General features: G+C 41.0%; 1 protein-coding gene across 3 annotated transcripts in view; it reads left to right on the top strand.

The window, feature by feature from the left end:
• Positions 1-17,354: 17,354 nt before the first annotated feature.
• The window catches only part of ARPP21 (cAMP regulated phosphoprotein 21), a 194,725-nt gene continuing 193,857 nt past the window's right edge, over positions 17,355-18,222 (top strand). For all 3 annotated transcript variants that reach the window (XM_064669533.1, XM_064669509.1, XM_064669473.1), the window contains exon 1: positions 17,355-17,536. The gene's annotated coding sequence lies outside the window, so the exon portion shown is untranslated. The remainder of the gene's footprint in view (positions 17,537-18,222) is intronic.

Consider the following 18,222-nt stretch of genomic DNA (forward strand, 5'->3'; position numbering starts at 1 on the left):
ATAAAACTCAAAATTATCAAGCAAAAACTTAAAAGAACATTTTAAAATATGCAGTAAAAGGTTTCTCTGTGTATTAGGCTTAGGAAATGAGTAATTACTTTTTTTCCATTTCTTCTTTATTTAACAGGAATTTCCAAATTATATGTGGTTGGAGGAATTGTTAAGTATATCAGAATAAAGTCAATTATTACATTTTTAAACAAAACACTGGACTAATTCATTAGTGAAATATTTTATTTTGATTCTATTCAATTGTGTAATTTTCTCCTTTGGCAGATTTTCAAAGTTTTCAAAATATCGATTGTTCTGTAATTTTAGTCTCCACAGCTGTGGCATAGAGTTAATTTCCTTACAAGAGAAGCCAATCTGCATAATCAAGATCTGAAACAATGGCATGTTTTCTGCTTTTCCTGCTGAGTGTTTGCCTAAAGTAATTCTTGTCCTATCATAAACTACTTTCAGGAATATAGGGTATAATGCACAACACAGAAGTTTTACATAACAAATAATGCAGTGAATAATTTAATGTTCCTGCAAACTGATTGTATGCATAAATGTATGTACTTCTAGTGCCACAGGAAGAATAGTTTTTAGCCTTTCCATTTCCCAGAGCACTATTCTTTACACATACACTTCTCTTCTGCTTGAAAACCCATGCACCCTTAATTTCCCACAGATAACTTCCACTTTCCCAGAGATACAGAAAGAATTATATTTATCCAGATGCCCATATAAAGTCTCTCATAGAATATGTCAAAAAAATGACAGGTTAGAGAGCTGACAGGTGCGTACTTGCAGTGAGCCTCTGAGAGGTCTCAAACACCTCAGCTGCTGAAAGCAAAGTAGAAACTGGGCAAGAAAACAATTAAAAGAACTATTGTTGCACGTGTGAGTTTTTTGAGATAGACTTTTTATCTGCTATTTACCTCATGGTCAAAATTGAGATCTGTGCCTATGAGAGGCATTGAACTTAGGAACATTTGAAGACATCTCTTATGCCTTAAAAATAGATGACTAAGCTTCCTCTGGTCTATATGTCTGCCTAGTGTCACACACCTAATGACATCTGCAAGGATGATGGAAGTTACTCGGCTGTGTTCTCAACCACCACTTTGAACTACTTTCCTGTTTTCTCTTTAAATACCAGAGGTACTTAGTGGAAAAGGTATTTGGGTTTCTCTTTCAGGCTGAGATTTCCCTGGCAGTATTTAACAGAATATGTTTGCTGTAACCTGTGTCAGGGGGGCAGCTGCTCTGTGAGGGCCACGTGCCCATCACGCCTTTCAGTGCTGCCCTGGAATGGACAGTTCAGTCTGTGAGAACCTGGTAGCCAGGTGGGTCCTAGTTTTTTAAATAGTCATGAAAAGAGAGGTTCATCACAGGTACCCTTTAACCATGTTTTAAAGGACCTCTAAGACTCGTTCACCCTTAGCTGAATATCAGTATTAAAATTCTAGTTTAGAGAGTGTATTCATAGTGGACACAAAGAAAATATATGTGAGTATGTCTGTATATGCATACATATATTCCTATATGCAAGAAAGCTTTGACAGATGCGAGCAGTAGGTGTAGTAGACACTTGTAGCACATAGAAGAGAGAGCATTACAAGTTGTGATCTGCATTTTGATTCCACAACAAGCCACAGCAGTAAAACTGCCGTCTTCAAAGCTGTGGTTAGAGGAGCAAACTGCATCTAATTTGCACCACACATGGAAAACTGAATCTCCAAAGAAGAGGAGTGAAGAGCTGGTACTTATAAGAGAAAGTTACTGGCTCTTTCAGTGAAAAAAATAATTACTTGAAAAATATGAGTAATCTCTTCTCAAGAAATAGAAGTCTGAGGGAGCTTGCACACTGGTTACCTGAGCAGAAGGTGCTTGAAAACTGAATGAGAGCTCACACTGGTCTTTCAGAATGCAGTGCTATACTCTTCCCACACACAGTTTCCTCTTTGGATAGCAGAAGCTATTTGGATTTAGGAAGTGCTGAGCTTAACATTAAAATAGGTGTTTGTAAGCCTGAACACTTTACAGAATCAAAGTTCTATCTTTCCTACTGTACAGCTGGGGAAATTGAGTCACAAAGAGTATGCCCTTCTTAAGGTGTCATGGAGAGTCTGCGATAGAACCAAGAAAATTCAGGTCCTTCCTTTCATGATCTAGGGTCTATAGCGCAAGTCTGATGAGGAACGTCTGAGTGAGATGGGGCTGTTTAGCCTGGAGAAAAGAAGATTGAAGGGGGACCTTATTACTGTCTACTACTACCTGAAAGAAAACTGTAGTGAGATGAGCGTTGATCTGTTCTCCTAGATAATAAGTAACAGGATGAGAGGAAGTGGCCTGAAGTTGCTCCAGGGGAGCAGATATTAGGAAAATTTTCTTCGCTGAAAGGGTGGTAAGGCATTAGAACAGGCTGCCCAACAAAGTGGTGGAACTACCATCCCTGGAAGTGTTCAAAAGGTGTGTGGATGTGGCACTTGGGGATATGATTTAGTGCTAAACACAGTGGTGCTGGCTTTATGGTTGGACTCAGTGATCTTGGATGTCTTTTCCAACCTTCACGATCCTATGTTTAGATGAAGCTGTACACCCTGGATTGTTACTTCTTCCCAAAACACAAGTAGCTCAGAGTCACCCTGACACCCTGGCCCAGTTTCTTCCCTTTGTTGTTAATTGTTGAATTATTTTAATTAAGAAACAGATATGTTTTAATTTGTTTTTTTCTTTCACAAAGATTGAGATATACTTATTTAACTTAAGAAACCAAGCAAAGCAGCCTTCTAACTATTATTGCCTTTTTAAATAGGCATTAAATCCAAGGATCTCTTTTCAGTTTTTAACTGTGTGTATTTTCCTTAGTTTAACTTCACTACTTAATAACCTATTTACTTTTATGGAAGTTTAGTCCTTTGCTTGATGAAGGTATGAAGCTGTGCTGCTCCCTTTTCAACTTATTTTAATTTATTATTTTAATTATCCAAAATAATTGTTTTGCACATAGCAATACCATTTAGTTGGTTAATTTCTGTGCAGATTTTATAAAAATTTCTATGATAACTAAGACACAGAAGTGACTAGGCAAAACAGTGTTAGTTACAGATGATAAAAGCTGAAGTCTGTCTTCTTTCCAAGACTAATGTGGTTGGAGTACTACTCATTAATTTTAGATTTCTGATTAATTTAAATATTGAGTGTCATCATTTTATCTGTGTCTCATAAGAGCAAGGAGGGCACTGCTGTTCTCACTTTTTCAGTAAGAAATGCCATTTCATGAATTCGTGGCAGGATTCCTGTCTGCTGTGCCAGCTCTCTGACACAGGCACTGGAGTCACGTGACACAATCTTCGTCTTATCTGAAGACACCAATGTCTTCACTGAATGCCTGTATACCTCCTTGTCTTAAAATGTGGTTTCTTAGCTTGGTGTACGCATGAGAAAAGGTTAATTACATATGCAGGCATATTACATTAATACTTAAGGGTGGATTCTTGAAGCCTGTGTGTGCGACTGCAGGGGTGGAGAGGCACAGGCTCCTGCTGGTGTCACCAAGAAGTTTTGCCACTGGAAAAGGTCATGGGAAAAGGTGGTGAACAGTGGTGGCACCCATTGGGTCAACCACAAAAACTGAGTTTAGCTGTGATTCTTAAACCCATATTCATGAGTTTTAGATGCTAAATGGATTTGCTGCTGCACAGGGCATTGCTGATTTAAAAGAAGAGTAAGGCAAAGTTTTAGATGTATCTTGTCTAGCTAATGGTTTACAGTGAGGATTGTTTTTTGGCTTTTTGGTAGTGATGGGCTCCAGATGACTGTGGTGTTTTGCACATCTAAGAAGGAGAGTGCACCAGAGTTGGACACCTGCCCCGTCAGCCCTGGGGCAGGGTTTTATCTTCGAAGTATAACCTCGTAAACTGTGGAGAATCTTAGGCTATGGAGATGAATACAAAAACCTGTTAAATGAGCACTGTACAGTAGGTTGTGGTACCATGTTCTGATCCCTAAACATGAGTCCCTGCATGCAGGTCTCCAGCTCAGAAGCTCATTCCTTGTGAAAGAGCCTGTTCTAGGGCTCATCAAGTCACAGAACTTTCTCCTCCAGCTCTTCCTGGCCCTGCCAACACTGGCCATCCATGGCACCAGGAGGATGCAGCCTGAGAAGGAGACACCAAGCACTACGAGCCCTGCTTCCACTCCGTCCTTACCCCATACTCCAGGCCCAGCACCACTGGGCAGGGTCCACCAACTCCCTGAAGATGAGTATGGGACATGCCAGGGTGTTCTCCTCACCATCATCCACACAGGCCCTCTCCATTTTGCAACACTAGATTCTTTCCCTTTCGTCATTAGTTCTCTGGTCACCGTTTTTGCTTAACCTTTTCTCATAGAGCTTAGGGGTTGGTTAAGAGGGATTGAGACCCTAGAAGGGCCATAGTAATGGATCTGTGCAGATTGCCAACATAAAGCTTTTGGGTCTCATTAAAATCACAGCTAAATCACAGGTGTGCTTTCTGTGAGAGGATGAATTTTTTCTTTTGTGCTTTCCCTGCCTGTGACAAAGGATGCTCTACTCCTGCTTTTCAGTACCACTGTGGAATACTTTCCTTATTCATAGCATTCCCCCTGCCCCACTCCACACATCCCAGGAAGCGTCAGACCACCCCTATACAACTGCAGCTTCGAGTCATGCTGTTTCCCTCATCCTCCACTGCCTGCCTGCCTGTGAAGGCATCCTAACAACTCCCACAGCCTCCAAGTGCAGCTGGATGGGCAGAGCTACTGCTGGAGTTTGCTTTCAGCTCTTGGTCCTGAAGTGCTTGACAGATGTTTGGAGGATTTCTTGTCTCTGGACCAGCGCTTCATCTGTTCCAAGTTATTCAAAACACAAACAGTGGGTTGGCAGGAGTGAAATATGCTCAGAAGGGGGATGTCAAAACAGAAGTATATTTTTAAAAGACAAGTGTCAAAAAAAAAAAAAAAAGAAAAAGAAAAAAGGAAGGTGTTCATGCAGTTTATAGGAAGATGTACTTAAATAGTTGAGATTTTCTTCTTTAACCCCTTGGGCTCCAACCTGACGTGCTATTTCACTGCACCAATAACAGTTTTCTTGCTTTGAATTAAAAAGGGCATTTTGGGTCCTCAGTTCCTGATCTGCTGAGGAATGGATTGGCCGCATTTACAAGGTGTTTAGACTACCAGCTAGCAATATAATTTGGGACTTGACTGTCCTGTTAAGTGTACTATTGGAAAATTGTAGTAAGATCCTACAAATGTGATGAGTGGTACTGTTGAACAGAGGAGTGGAGAGGGCCTTTAGTGAGAAAGAAAATCATTCAAGAAAAAGAAAGAGAAGTAGGGGAGAGATAGGGAGGAGAAGATGGCAGGCTTGAATTTAGAGGAGAAGAGAGGCAGCTCTGCATCTTTCAATTCCTAGTCAGTATAGAAAGGTTTCAGGGCCCTGTAGCAGATACAGCTTGCCTGCAGCCTCCTTTGGCTGCATGTGCATAGTAAGGCACAGGTGGTAGCTGACAGCAAAATGAATCAGCACCAGACCCTCTGAAAAGGGTTGTGCTGCTTTGGTTGAGTTACTGCCAACAGGCTGTGTGTTAGTACAGGTAGAAAAGTATTCCTCTGAAAAAATAATCCTAATAAAATTTGAGAGAAAATATAGGAAACAAGTGTTTAAATAAGAAATGGAAACAAAGTCCAGAACCAGAAGATAAAAGTGAAATTATTTCAATTATGCTTTCTCTTTTTTTCTTTTTTTTTTTTTGACTATGATGATAATTTGAGCAAAAGAGAAAAAAAAGTAAAATAAAATAACATTCCCAGAATGCTGAAAGTTGTCATGTCATACAAAAATGTTATTTGGTCACCGTAAGGACATAATCCCATTATTGCTCTGTACTAATAAATCATCAAAATGATGCTTTGCTGGCTTTTACCAGTTGCAGAAATAATTTTTTCTTCAGCTATTGATGCTGTTCATGTGAGTATCATCCACATTGTTTTCTGTTCTGGATGTAATCCTTTTTCATCAGGACAGAGTCATGCAGTAACGTTACTTGATCTAATGATAATCTTTGATTTGCAAATTAATCTGTTGCTATGCTTTATTTTGAGAACACTTTTGGTGACAGTGGATTCTTGCTGTCTTATGTCTGCTCACTGTCATGACAATGTGCTTGGTAGGAACACTTTGGATTTTTTAGAAGCTTTCTGTTCTCACGGCATATCGTACTGACGCTCTGGCATTCTCCATTTTTGTTGACATCTGATGTGAAACTGAAAGCTCCAAATGTACATGCATGATGAATTTATGAACTCTGGTTTTGAGCTTGCAGCACTTTTATTATCTTTATAACAGTATGGACTGTGACTGAGTGCCTGTTCCTTTCTCTTTCCATGAGATGGATGGCTGTGCAACCAATTAAAAGTGATGGGACTGCTTTTCTTTTTATATTAGTGTAATTCAGCTGACTTCAGTCCATGTGAACTTGACTGATATTAATGTCAATGAAATACCAAGAAAAATCTGCCTGCTTTCCATGGATATTTTACATATTTCTTCTATAAAATCTTTTTTTTTTAAAATATGTTAATGTAAGCAGAATTTGTGAATTCTTATTCATGAAGAGAGCATGTAGCCAGGGAAAGTATTGCATTTTTTCTGAAATGAAAGTGGTGATATTTATCCATGTTAGATTCATAATGAATGCCAGTTTTGATCTGCTTATGTGCATTTGTGGGTGGACAATAACAAAAATTCATTCTTAAAGCATTAAAACACTTTGCAAACTATTGTAGCTGAGGGCAATGCTACACCTACCCATCTAGCACAAGAATCAGTGAGTGGGTGTGAAGAGGGAAAGGACAGAAAAGAAAACAACAACCTGCATGATCTGTATTTCAGAAAATTGAATCCAAACAATGATATGACTTTATTCTCACTAACTCCTGGGTTTAAGGTGTAATTGCTTTCTGTCATTGGAGGCATTTTGGCTTGATGCGTTGTAAATCTGATGGAGAGATGATCTGTGACTGGCTGCATTGCTTGTCTGCTGGGTGGTCCGAGAAACCTTCTGCTGCCTCTGGCTGTTCCTGCTTGTGCTGCTGGACAGTTTTTGAGGCAGATCCAGCAGGCTGAAGCCTTGATCTGAGGCCAAGTATGGAATGTGAACCCATAATGCTGGGCACAGACTTTTAATGCGGGAAGTTACAAGACATGTTGACTGTACAAGGATACTTAGAAGAGCCCAGGAACAGTGTGGCCAACAGGACCAGGGAAGTGATTCTGCCCCTGTACTCAGCACTAGTTAGGCCACACCTTGAGCACTGTTACCAGTTCTGGGCCCCTCAGTTTAGGAATGATGCTGAGGTGCTGGAGAGTGTCCAAAAAAGGGAAGGGGTTGGAGCCCAGGCCATGAGAGGAGCAGCCGAGGGAGCTGGGGCTGTCTAGCCTGGAGAAGAGAAGGCTCAGGGAAGACCTTATTGCTCACTACAACTGCCTGAAAGGAGGTTGGAGCAAGGTGGGGGTTGGTGTCTTCTCCCAGGCAACCAGCAGTAGGACAAGAGGGCACGATCTTAAGCTGTGCCAGAGGAGGTTTAGGTTAGACATTAGAAAGAAATTCTTTATGGAGAGAGTGATCAGACATTGGAATGGGCTGCCCAGGGAGGTGGTGGATGCACTGTCCCTGGAGGTATTTAAGAAGAGACTGGATGTGGCATTCAGTGTCATGGTCTAGTTGACCACGTGGTGTTGGATCATGGGCTGGACTCGATGATCTCTCAGGTCTTTTCCAACCTGGTTGATTCTGTGATTCTGTGAAAACCTCTGCTCTGCATGGAGCTGGAAACTGGGAGTGCTTTTAATTTCTTCCTTGGTGGCCAGCAGTAACCAGCTGAAATGTCACAGCTAACACTTAAAAAGCATTCTGATTTGGGTTTTTGTTTCCTCTTCATTCATCTTTCTTTTAGGAACACTTTATTTTAAATTGATTTTGTTATTAGTGGATCTGCTCAGAGGCAGTGCACCTGTTAAATATATTAAAAACCTGACTCCTGACTTTAGCTGGAACAAGTGACAGTGTTTTAAATTAAGCTGTCCTCTCTGCAACCATCCTTCTTTTCTTTATCTCCCCACCCAGACATAAATAACCAGGCAGCAGAAGGCAGGTAGTGTTATAAATTGTCAGGCTACACAATTGCCTCATGTTCTGCATTCTGTTCTCTTTTCCTACTATCATCCATTTTAAACTAAAAGTACATCCATTTATAGTTCTGCCATGAGAGGATGCCAAATAAATTGATATTGTAGTGTTTAAAAAGTATTAAAGAATACAAATATATATCAATACATTGATGATGCTCAGCAACCAAAACTGTAGTGCTTTATTACTGACATTTAAAGACTGAGGGGAGTAAAGTCCAATATGGGGAAGAGTGATTATCACTCATAGTGTCTAATTTAAAGTGCTGGTTTTGCTTGCCACTAGGCCCACGTTTCCCTTATACAGTAGGTGTTCCTCTAATAAAGAGTTCTTTCTTGTTACTTCTAAAACATCAGTATATCATCCATCCCAGGTCTTCCTGGTGGTTCTGCTAAACAGTTGCTGGCAGGAATTGTAATGAGATATGGTCCTCTTGCTTTCCTAAATGCTCAGCCAGAAATGCAGAGCACAGTGTCGGTCAGGTGGTCGAGGCAGCTGGCAGGGGCAGCAACATTGTCCAGCCCAACTATCTTGCTCTTAGGGGTTTTTTTCAAGACCTTTCAGACTGCCTGATTCTATTCCACTCCCCTGGTGCTTTGCTGCATTTCCAGAGGCACTGTAACAAGTGTAACCTGTTTTGCATTGCAGTTGCTTAAACACAGCTCCACTGTTGAGCAGTGTACATGAATTAGGTCTGAGGGCTGTAAGGTGAGTATGACCTCCCAGGGTCACTACCCCCCCATACTGCTCCAGGCTGCCACATGCACATAAAGAGGGTAGCCCCAGTTCCTCACATCAACCCTAAGTTTTGTCTATTTTTATTAAAACTTGTGAGGGTGTGCTTCAGTTAAACTCACAGACTTGAAAGAAAAAACCAGAAAATTATCTACCCCATCAGAAAACTTTTCAGACTGTCTGGCATGTTTTGTTTATGTCTCAATTAGTGTAAGAAGACAAAAAGGGTTTCAGGATGTGCTGTTGGCCCTAAAGACACAGCATTTTCCTGACACAGCAGATACACAGGTGAGCTAGTTGGTGCGGGGAGGAGATTTAAGGGGAGAAGGTGGGTGGAGTTTGTTTTGTTTCAGTTTTTTTTCTCTCCTTTAATCAGTAGCAGTTTCTAAAATGTCTAGTCATGCGTTAGGAAATAAAACCTTTTTATCTGTGCTGCCAGTTTCCTCACAGATTTGTCTGAATTTTTCCCATTTTGGGTAACCTTCAGTCATTATGCAGAACTCATATACTGTATCCTGCTATCAGTTTTAGAGCTGAACTCCCCTCCCATTGACACTGAAATTTAGATGGAGGGGGGTGGTTTGCATAAAAAGCAATGACACAATATGATCCATGATTTTGTTTTAACAAATCAGGCTGACGTGCCAGATGGGCTTCTACTGTTGAGAGCAGACAATGCAACACTTGTGTCTGATTTTTGGAACTCTGGGGATGGAGACCAAAAAGTGCTGTGATTGAAACTGCTCTAGCACTGGTCGACCTTCCTCTCCTTTTCACTCTTTTGAAAATCTTTAGAACTGAATTTTTGACAGTGAGTATAAAAAAAAATTAAAAAAAAAAAATTGGCATCTACCTACTTCAGCCGATCTTTCAGGATATTCTTTTGTGCAGTGTCGATCTCAAAAAATTATACAGAGCTGTTGAGAAAGACAGCTGTCATACACTGTTGCTGCTCTACAAACTAATAACATCTGAGGGAGAGCATGATCAGTTGGGCAGTAAGACACATTTCATGTTTCTCCTTTTTCTTGTGATTTCAGTGGTGAAATCACAGCCTTCAGAAGGGACTTTCACAGAAATAGTCACTAAGACAAACAGCTTCAGCAGGAGGATGACAATTAACTTTGTTATATTTGTGCTGCCAGCTTCCAGGAGAATACAGGACTATTTAAATAGATGCTCTGATTCCATGTAAGGAATCACTGGCCATGAGATATGAATACCAAAATGACAGCAATGATTTATTCCAGACTGGGGACTAATCAGGAGAATAATATGCTTTTGTCCAGTTTAGTGTTAGTCTTGCAAGTTAAGCTGACTAGTGACAGATATAGATGAGGGTAAGGCAATGATTTTTTATCCACTATAACAAATCAATCTAAAAAAAAACGTGACAGAATAAGCACCATGAGTAGGGGAAACCGATTTTTTTTTGAGAGATAAGGATGTCTTATTTTATCCAAAACTGGAGGCAGTCACGCAGTGGGAGATGATTGTGATAGATCAGAAACAGGGATTGGAATTAGTAATAATCTTTGTTTGCTCTGGTTATTGCTTGAAAGTAGGAAGCTTTCTAAGAGAGGAACTCAGTGGTAAAATGTGAGTTGGCCCCGGTAAGTGATGCTAAGGATGAAATTGGCAACAGAATAGGATGAGCCTCACATAATTTGGGGGTGGAAGGGGAGCTGTGAGTGAAATATAATTATGGCTTGCCTGGTTGGTAATGCTGCCTTGAAGTTGCTCTCCTCCCTGTATTGTGAAGACATTTTCAGTGCAGCTGGAAATGTTGTTGCTAACCAACACAGAAATGTGAACACTACAAATATAAAACCACTGGCATTTTTAAACAGAAAATATAAAGGCTCTTCATCTGGAGGATATTCATACTTGCTAATAGCTTCTGACAGTGATAAACTTGTGGGCAGCAGCATTTCACAAATGAGAGGTTAAAATTCTGCAGGATTCCTCCAAACATGGACTTGTTCATTTCATTGCAGATCTTCCTTTTCTGCTGGTTAGGAATGAGGACTAGAAAAAAGAAAATAAGTAGAAGTGGTTATATTTCAGGAAAATACATCTTTCTTATAAATAGTGGAATTGCTGTACTACCCATAATGATGCATCTAGTAAAAAATCTTTAATAAACTCCTGATGTCCTGCTTCATTTGTGCCAGACTGCAGTTCAAGATAGGCGTTGGAAATTTAAGTTGCCCTTCAGAGCTGGACCTCTAGTGGCTGTCATTTCACCTGCATTTCTGTCAAATGATCGTGATGTGCAGGCATCCACCTCTGCAATGGAACTGTCTTCTTGCTGCTCTGCTAATCTTCAGTGTCACCTCTCTCCTCATGACTTACCAAAACTCATTCCATGTTACCAAAAGAGGAGACTATTGTAGTATATGGATGTCTGAAGAGCTACTGGAGAGATGCATATTCTTTTTTTTAGTGTTTTCCACTCCACGCTCTTTTAAGGTTCCCCCAAATCATCTTTGAAAGCATTCAAACATGCTTTTCTGAGAGGTGAACAATTAAGTATGATTGAACTAGGTTTAGCTTGAAGTATTTTTTAGCTCTGTCTGAATAGCTTTTTTTGCACATGTTCCCTTGTGTCAAGAATACATATACGTAAAAGCAAAAAAATGAGAGATAAGGGTACTCAGATAAAGATGATACAATCTGCTTCCTACCAGGCATGTTTCCAGTTAATCTCTAATCGATAGAGTCTCATCCTTTGACACTTTGGCTTTGCTAGCAGCTTGTATTGGTCAGGTGTTGAGGCCAGAAGCTTGTAATGAACTCATGTATGCACTTGTGCACTCTGCTCACCTCTGCTCCCTCTTCCCTTCCACTTGTGCAATTCAACACACTTTTTCCTCCTTCTGGTAGGATTGCAGCACTCACTAAATCCAGGTCTAAACGACAATCTGGGATAGCATCATGATGCCTGTAGTTAAATCAAGCGGTCTTCCCCAAAATCTCTGCCACAGCAGCCTGCATGCCTATTTGCTGAGTGAGCTGCTTTGTGAGTGGGGCAATGCAGAGCAGGCAGGCTGGAGCACTCCTTGGGCTGCGGTGGGAAGGGGGGTGTGCATGGGAACATCCACTTAGACACCTGCAAGGGGGCTTCTGTGCCCTGATCTCTGCTCATCAGAACTTCTTAATTCTCTCTCTTGCTTCAGCTAGGCTCTTGCATCATTCAGGGGTATTTTTGGTACCTGCTGAATACCAAGCTGCCATCCGATTTTTTTTTTTTAATAATTTTTAATCTTTCTGTTTGGGGTAAAAACAAGCTGTGTTCAAGCACTACTTCATGTCTCTAAAAATAAAAGTTGGCTTTCTAAGTGCACAGCATATTCCCTCTCTTTCTGCCTTTCTGTCTCCCCCCCCCACTTCCCTCTCTCTGCTTCTTTCTGCCAGAGAGACTCAGAGGGGGTCATTCTTGGCAACTACTGAAGATGGATCTTAAGTGGTGCACAAGCACACACATAGCAATTTGGCACACAGCAGGGGCTGGGGGCGGGAGGCATTTTGGATTTGTCAGCTCATCGGCACAGCTAGGTTCTTGTCAAACAGCAGAAGTTGCACAAGTCTCTGGTGGCTGACATGCAATTGATGAAGCTGTGTTGGTTTGGAAAAACAAAGATGTGAGGCCACAGGATCATTTCCCCCCCATGCTGCATTGCAGTTGACAAATCTGGTCACAATCCAGTGTAACCTCCTCAACACCCATTCTCTTGCCTGTCTTGTGTGCCCCAAATTTTATGTCAATTTTGATATTTATTCTATGCCTGCATATCTTCATTTTCTTTTCTTTACATATCAGCAATTCTGTTAATTTGGATTCTGTGATATGAATGTCTAGGAAATTTTAGAGACCTTACTGTGGTCAGTGCAAGTTTATGCCCAGGGAAGATTTTGTCAAGCATAGGGACTTCCAAAAGGTGATACATGTACCATGGGAGTTACAAAGGCTGCTGCAAAGCAATACCCAGTACAGGGCTGAACCCAGAGCTGGCTTTGCCAGTATTGCTGCTGTCACTGACATGGTATTGATGGCCTATCAAGAAGTATATAAAAATTAAAAGTGTATTACGTTCCTAGTCTAGGAGCTGAACATACTGTGCATAGCATGACACAGACTTCCTTTGATGAGATGCCTTACACTTTCCTAAACTTCTTTTCTGAGTTAAATTTTTTTTCTCTTTATTTTTGCATGACTCAGAGATGCTCTATTTGTGCTTGCAAGCAAAAAGCAGTGGGGCTTTTTACATTTGTGCCGTTTGGGAGATGGGCTTTCATCTGCAGGTAAAAATATACACTGCAGTTTTGGATATGCTTATCTTCCTTCCATGACTCTGTCATTTGCTTCAATTCATGGTATTAGAATTTCTTTAAGATGTCTCCATAACAGGCCCACATAACCATGTAATTAGGTTCCTGCCTTGACCTCTGCTGTTGTAATGTTGAGTCCTAATGAAGGGAGTATGTGGATGCTGACAGATCCCTGGTTTTGTGTGTTCACAATCCTACCCCTAGTGCAATATTGCACTTTGCTATAGTGAGGGGCTGCTTCTCTGAGAGTAGATGCAGCAAAGTCCTGAGAAGTTATTTTAGAAACTATTAAGCCAATCTGTCACATAAGGCTTGGCCTGAAATTAATTTTGTGCTAAGCTGATGGTCAATCCACCCTTCCCCAGTGTGGTAGAGATGGCATAATTAGACTTCTGTAGGAATGTCTAGACTTCTTCTAGGATGTTCTGGAAATCTCACTTTGGAAGCAGTTCAGAGGAGCTCAGCCTTATCTCCCAAAACGCAGCCCCGAACATCACACACACCATTTTGCACACTGGATGGAGCACTTTGAGTATTGCTATTTTTCAGATGAACTGATACACTTAAGAAACTGAAGCAGAGCAAAAATGTAATGATTAGTATTCAAAGATGAGATTAGATCTATGTGCATCAAAACATTCAAATTTTTGTTTGGATAATTAAAGGGTGGCTGACAGAGTTCAAAAATAAGCCTCTGGTCTAGTGATTAGGGCATTTTGCCAAGCTAAAGTCCTGTTGTGGAAATATGTGAATATTCCTTTGTATATACAGACTGGCTGGAAACTTTCATATAGCTTTTGTCTTATAAAATTTATGCTACCTATTCTACTGAAATAGCAACAGTAATAAATTGCAGACATCTCCCTCAAAGTGCTTTGTAGCTGCAGCTGGATGGGTGGGGCCTTTTGTTGGGTTCGGTTCCCTTTAGACAGGGAAGGGAACATATTTTTTTCATATACCCTGTCACAGCTCTAACCACCAGGTGTTTTGGAAAAAAGGAAGGAAAAGAAAGAAGAGAGACATAATCTGTTTCTTTGATTGACCAAATCTTCACTGTAAAGTACAGTCCCAGCTGTTTAGTTCTGCTGTGACAAAGTACAGCCAAGTAAACTCAATACAGATATTTGGAACAGTTGTATTGAAAACTAGAGGCATCTCCACAACAAGATGAAGCCATGTGTGTCTTTTGAGCATCCAGCTCTTGTGGATCTGATCATATCTATTTTTGTCCTCTCATACCCTTGGGAGTATATTTCAAGGGGTTGGAGGGGCTGGACTAAAAAATTATTTTCTTTTCATTATTTTAATATTTTAATATTGATTCTTCTGATAGTAGTGCATAGCAAGCTAGGTCAACAACATCACAGGAGACCATACACTCGCTAGAAGATCTATGCTACTATAAAAAAAACCCAACACATATGTGAGAAAATGCAGTAGTAGGGTAAAATCTCTTGTGGGAATTGCATGCAGGCACATCCAGGTCCAACACTAGCCTCCTGCCAGAGCCTGAACAGCTTGTTTCATGTTCTAAGGGCTTGCACAATATTGAGTGATGATACCAGCTGTGCTCAGGTTCTTGAATTACAACTAGATGGTGGCCATCAGGGGACACACCGTGCCTGCAGGAGTGGTTGGCTTGCTGCTAGACCAAAAAGCAGAGGGTTGGAAGCTGAGGCTGAGAAAGAAATAAGTAATTTCCTGAATCAGATGTTTATTTTAACTGTCTTGGAGAATATGGCTTTGCATGCCAAAGTTTTGTTCTGATATGCTTATCTGCTAATGGTATATGCTGGTATATTGTCCCATATATAATAGAAGCTTAAAGCAGATAGTTAAATCCCAATATACTTGGAGGTGACATAGTCTCTTACCTGCAGTCAAACTTTGCAGCTAGATTTGGGTTTCATTTAGCTTGAATTATTTGTGATGAGAATTCTAGCTGAGGACACACATTTCCTGAAATAGATATACAACACATGCCTCAGCCACAAAGATCACTCGCTAAACTGATGTCTGGTCCTTTCCTCTTTTAAGGAAAGCTGTAATTTTCTTCCACAGTAAGCTTAATGCTTTTGACAGAAACCAAACAAAGCAAAAACCAATTTAAGTAATTTGTTTATGTAGGTGGCTGCACATGGTCACTTAACAGATTGTGTCACATGAAGACAAATCAGACTTCCCATGTTCCAGTTTGATATGTATTATAAGGACTGGAAGAAGTGGATCTGAATTCTCATTCCTTAAGAAAAATGCTCCTTTCTCTAGTGGGCTGGATTACATAGCTTTCATCACCTCACACCTTTCCTATGAAAGGCTGTAAAATACAAGGAAAATTTTCCAAATCTACCAGCAATGCTATTTGAAAGATTTAAATGTTATTTTTATTTTTTTTTTTTAAGATTTAGTTTAAAGATCGATGTTCTACTTAAATGGAAATATTTTTATACTGAAAGACTGGAATGATTAGTCAGGGAATGAGTAGAGATTATTTGGCTATTGCAGTCTGGCAAGCCCATCTTGATTTGGTCGTGTAAACAAACAATACATCTAGCAGGGAAGGAGAGAACCTGCCCAAATCTTGGCCTGATTTATATATTACTATCAAAAGAGAGACTTGGCTGTGGAAATTAATCAAGTTTCTTTTCCCCAAGGATCAAAGAGGTTACTCAGAGGATGCAAGGGGAATGTAGGGATTCAGCTGTGTCACATTTTCTCTCTAATTGAGCTGTCTAGGGAGCCTCCCACGTTTTGCAGAAACGGAAACATCCAGTTTCATTTTATCTTTCTCAGACTGCAGCAGCCAAGGTCATGCTACGTTTACTTTTGGTGTTTGTCCCTTTAATTCTCCTACGGTTTCACAAATCCTTCTCATGTATTTTTAAATTTTAGCATATAATCACATTTTTTTTAAAAGGCACCATCTGGTCCCTGACACGGTTTAAAATAACAACCCAGCCAGCACGCAACCAGCAGCAAGACTCTACACCTTTCACAACCAGTATGAGAGTTCCCCCACCTATTTTTCTCCACAGACACTGTCACCATCAGATTCCTCCTTCCAGGTCTTGCAGAAATTAGGGTCTTGCACCCCTGGCTTTCTATCTTTTTCATCTCAAACATAGTCATTTTACGGAAACAAAATAGATGCACCAGAGGAGGTTACAGCTAGGATTGTGGAAGATCTGCTGTAAACAGCTCAGTCAGAGAATTTGGACTTGGAGCTCACGTTTAGTGAGCTGCCCTTTGATGCTTATCACTTCTGCAGTGCATGACTTCATTGTGTCCCCCGGGTGCCTGGAGACCCTGCAATATCCACAGAGCAGAGGGAAGCATGCTCTGCAAAAATTCCTTTAAAAAAAAAAGTTGCCGCATTCTGCAGGTGTTTTATTTTAAGCAGGACATTAACATGCTATGCTATCATTCAGGTTATGCTGGGCAGGAAGGTTTTCTTGATTTTGATTTTTATGAGTCACTTATAGCACTAGTCTATTTTACCTTCTTGCTGCATGTAACAGCATTGTCTGTCATGATGCTTTCCCAGTAGCCACAAATCAAAGCATGCCACTAAGCAGTGTGATTGTGTGACTGTCACCCTCAGCACGGCTGAGGCTCGACCTGGCGTTTCTTTTCTAGCTGTTGGAGGACATGAGGTTATCGATGCAAAGGTAGCAGAGACAGTAAATACAAATACATCCTTTCCTATTTGCAGACAGCAATTTTGAATGGACCAAAACCACTGCTGGAGACAAAAGCAGGCTAATGTGATGAATGGGAAAGGACTGCGCAGGGCTCTGGGAGTTCTGTGTAGGTTATCTGTCTGGTGGGATATTAACTCTTTTTTTTTGCTTTCCTATTAACTAAAGGCCAAGCTGAACAATTATTTCCCTACAAACTGCTCTGCTCCTGGATCATGCTCCCGTCCCCGCTGCTCTCCCTTGGTGCTGGCAGCATGGGTGGTTAATATTAGCTGCACAGCTGATTGTCCTGGTTAGTGCCCTGCAACAGGTGCAGGACGGCCGCCGCACTGGAATCCCGCCCGGACCGATGCCGGCACTGGCACCAGCCTACCCATTATATCAGGAAGGGCCACGTTCCGTCGCCACGATGCCCCGACACCCTGGGCTGGCCCCAGCTGTCTGTGGGACGTGGAGCAGGGTGATAAGTGCCCAGGGAGGCTGCTGTGGAGAGAAGCAAACCGTGACTCCTCTGGAGTGGGAAGACGGGAGGCTCCTGGATGGGACTACTGCTGTGTGGATGCGGTAAGGAGGAGTTCTCGGCAGAGCCCGAGGCTCGTGGTTTTTTGTCATTGTTCTTAGAGGAGGGAAACACACATAGACAAATACTGAAAATCAAGTATCGGCACTGTGAAATGAGCAGACACAGGTTGCATTTGCTCATCATGTTGGCTGTAGTTTCTTTACAGCACAGTATTTGGGGGTTGCACTAGTTTCAATAGGCATTTTAATTTTAGAATGCTCCTGTGAAAGTTACTTTCAATTCCAGTGGTGATTAGATGGTGATGATATGTTTTAATAATAAACATGTGAGAGATATGGAGAAAGAAATCAAATATGCTGGCTGCACTTGTGGGGAGGGGAAGAAGTGCTGTTGTTCTGCTCTAAAATTATCTAATCTGGCTGCTCTGGGGTGATATCTAAGGTCTCCCATTTCCTTTTTTATTTTTCTTTTTTTTTTTCCTCCCCTTTTTTTCTTTTATTTTCTTAAACCATAATAGCATTTTTTGGTAAGAACAACAAAATATCTAGGTGGGATTTGCATAGTATAAATGTTGGAGAGAGGAAGAGGAAATCGAAAGACCTGTAATGTTTCACAGGATCACTTCTAGTGTCCTGTTGCCTTTATGTGACCCCTCTCCACTGACTGTGTGAAGAAAGGCAGGGCTGTCAGGCAGATCAGGAGGAGATCTGTGTGCTGCAGTGTGAAC

The sequence above is a fragment of the Pseudopipra pipra genome, chromosome 1 (genome assembly GCF_036250125.1).
Source record: "Pseudopipra pipra isolate bDixPip1 chromosome 1, bDixPip1.hap1, whole genome shotgun sequence".
NCBI lineage: Eukaryota > Metazoa > Chordata > Aves > Passeriformes > Pipridae > Pseudopipra > Pseudopipra pipra.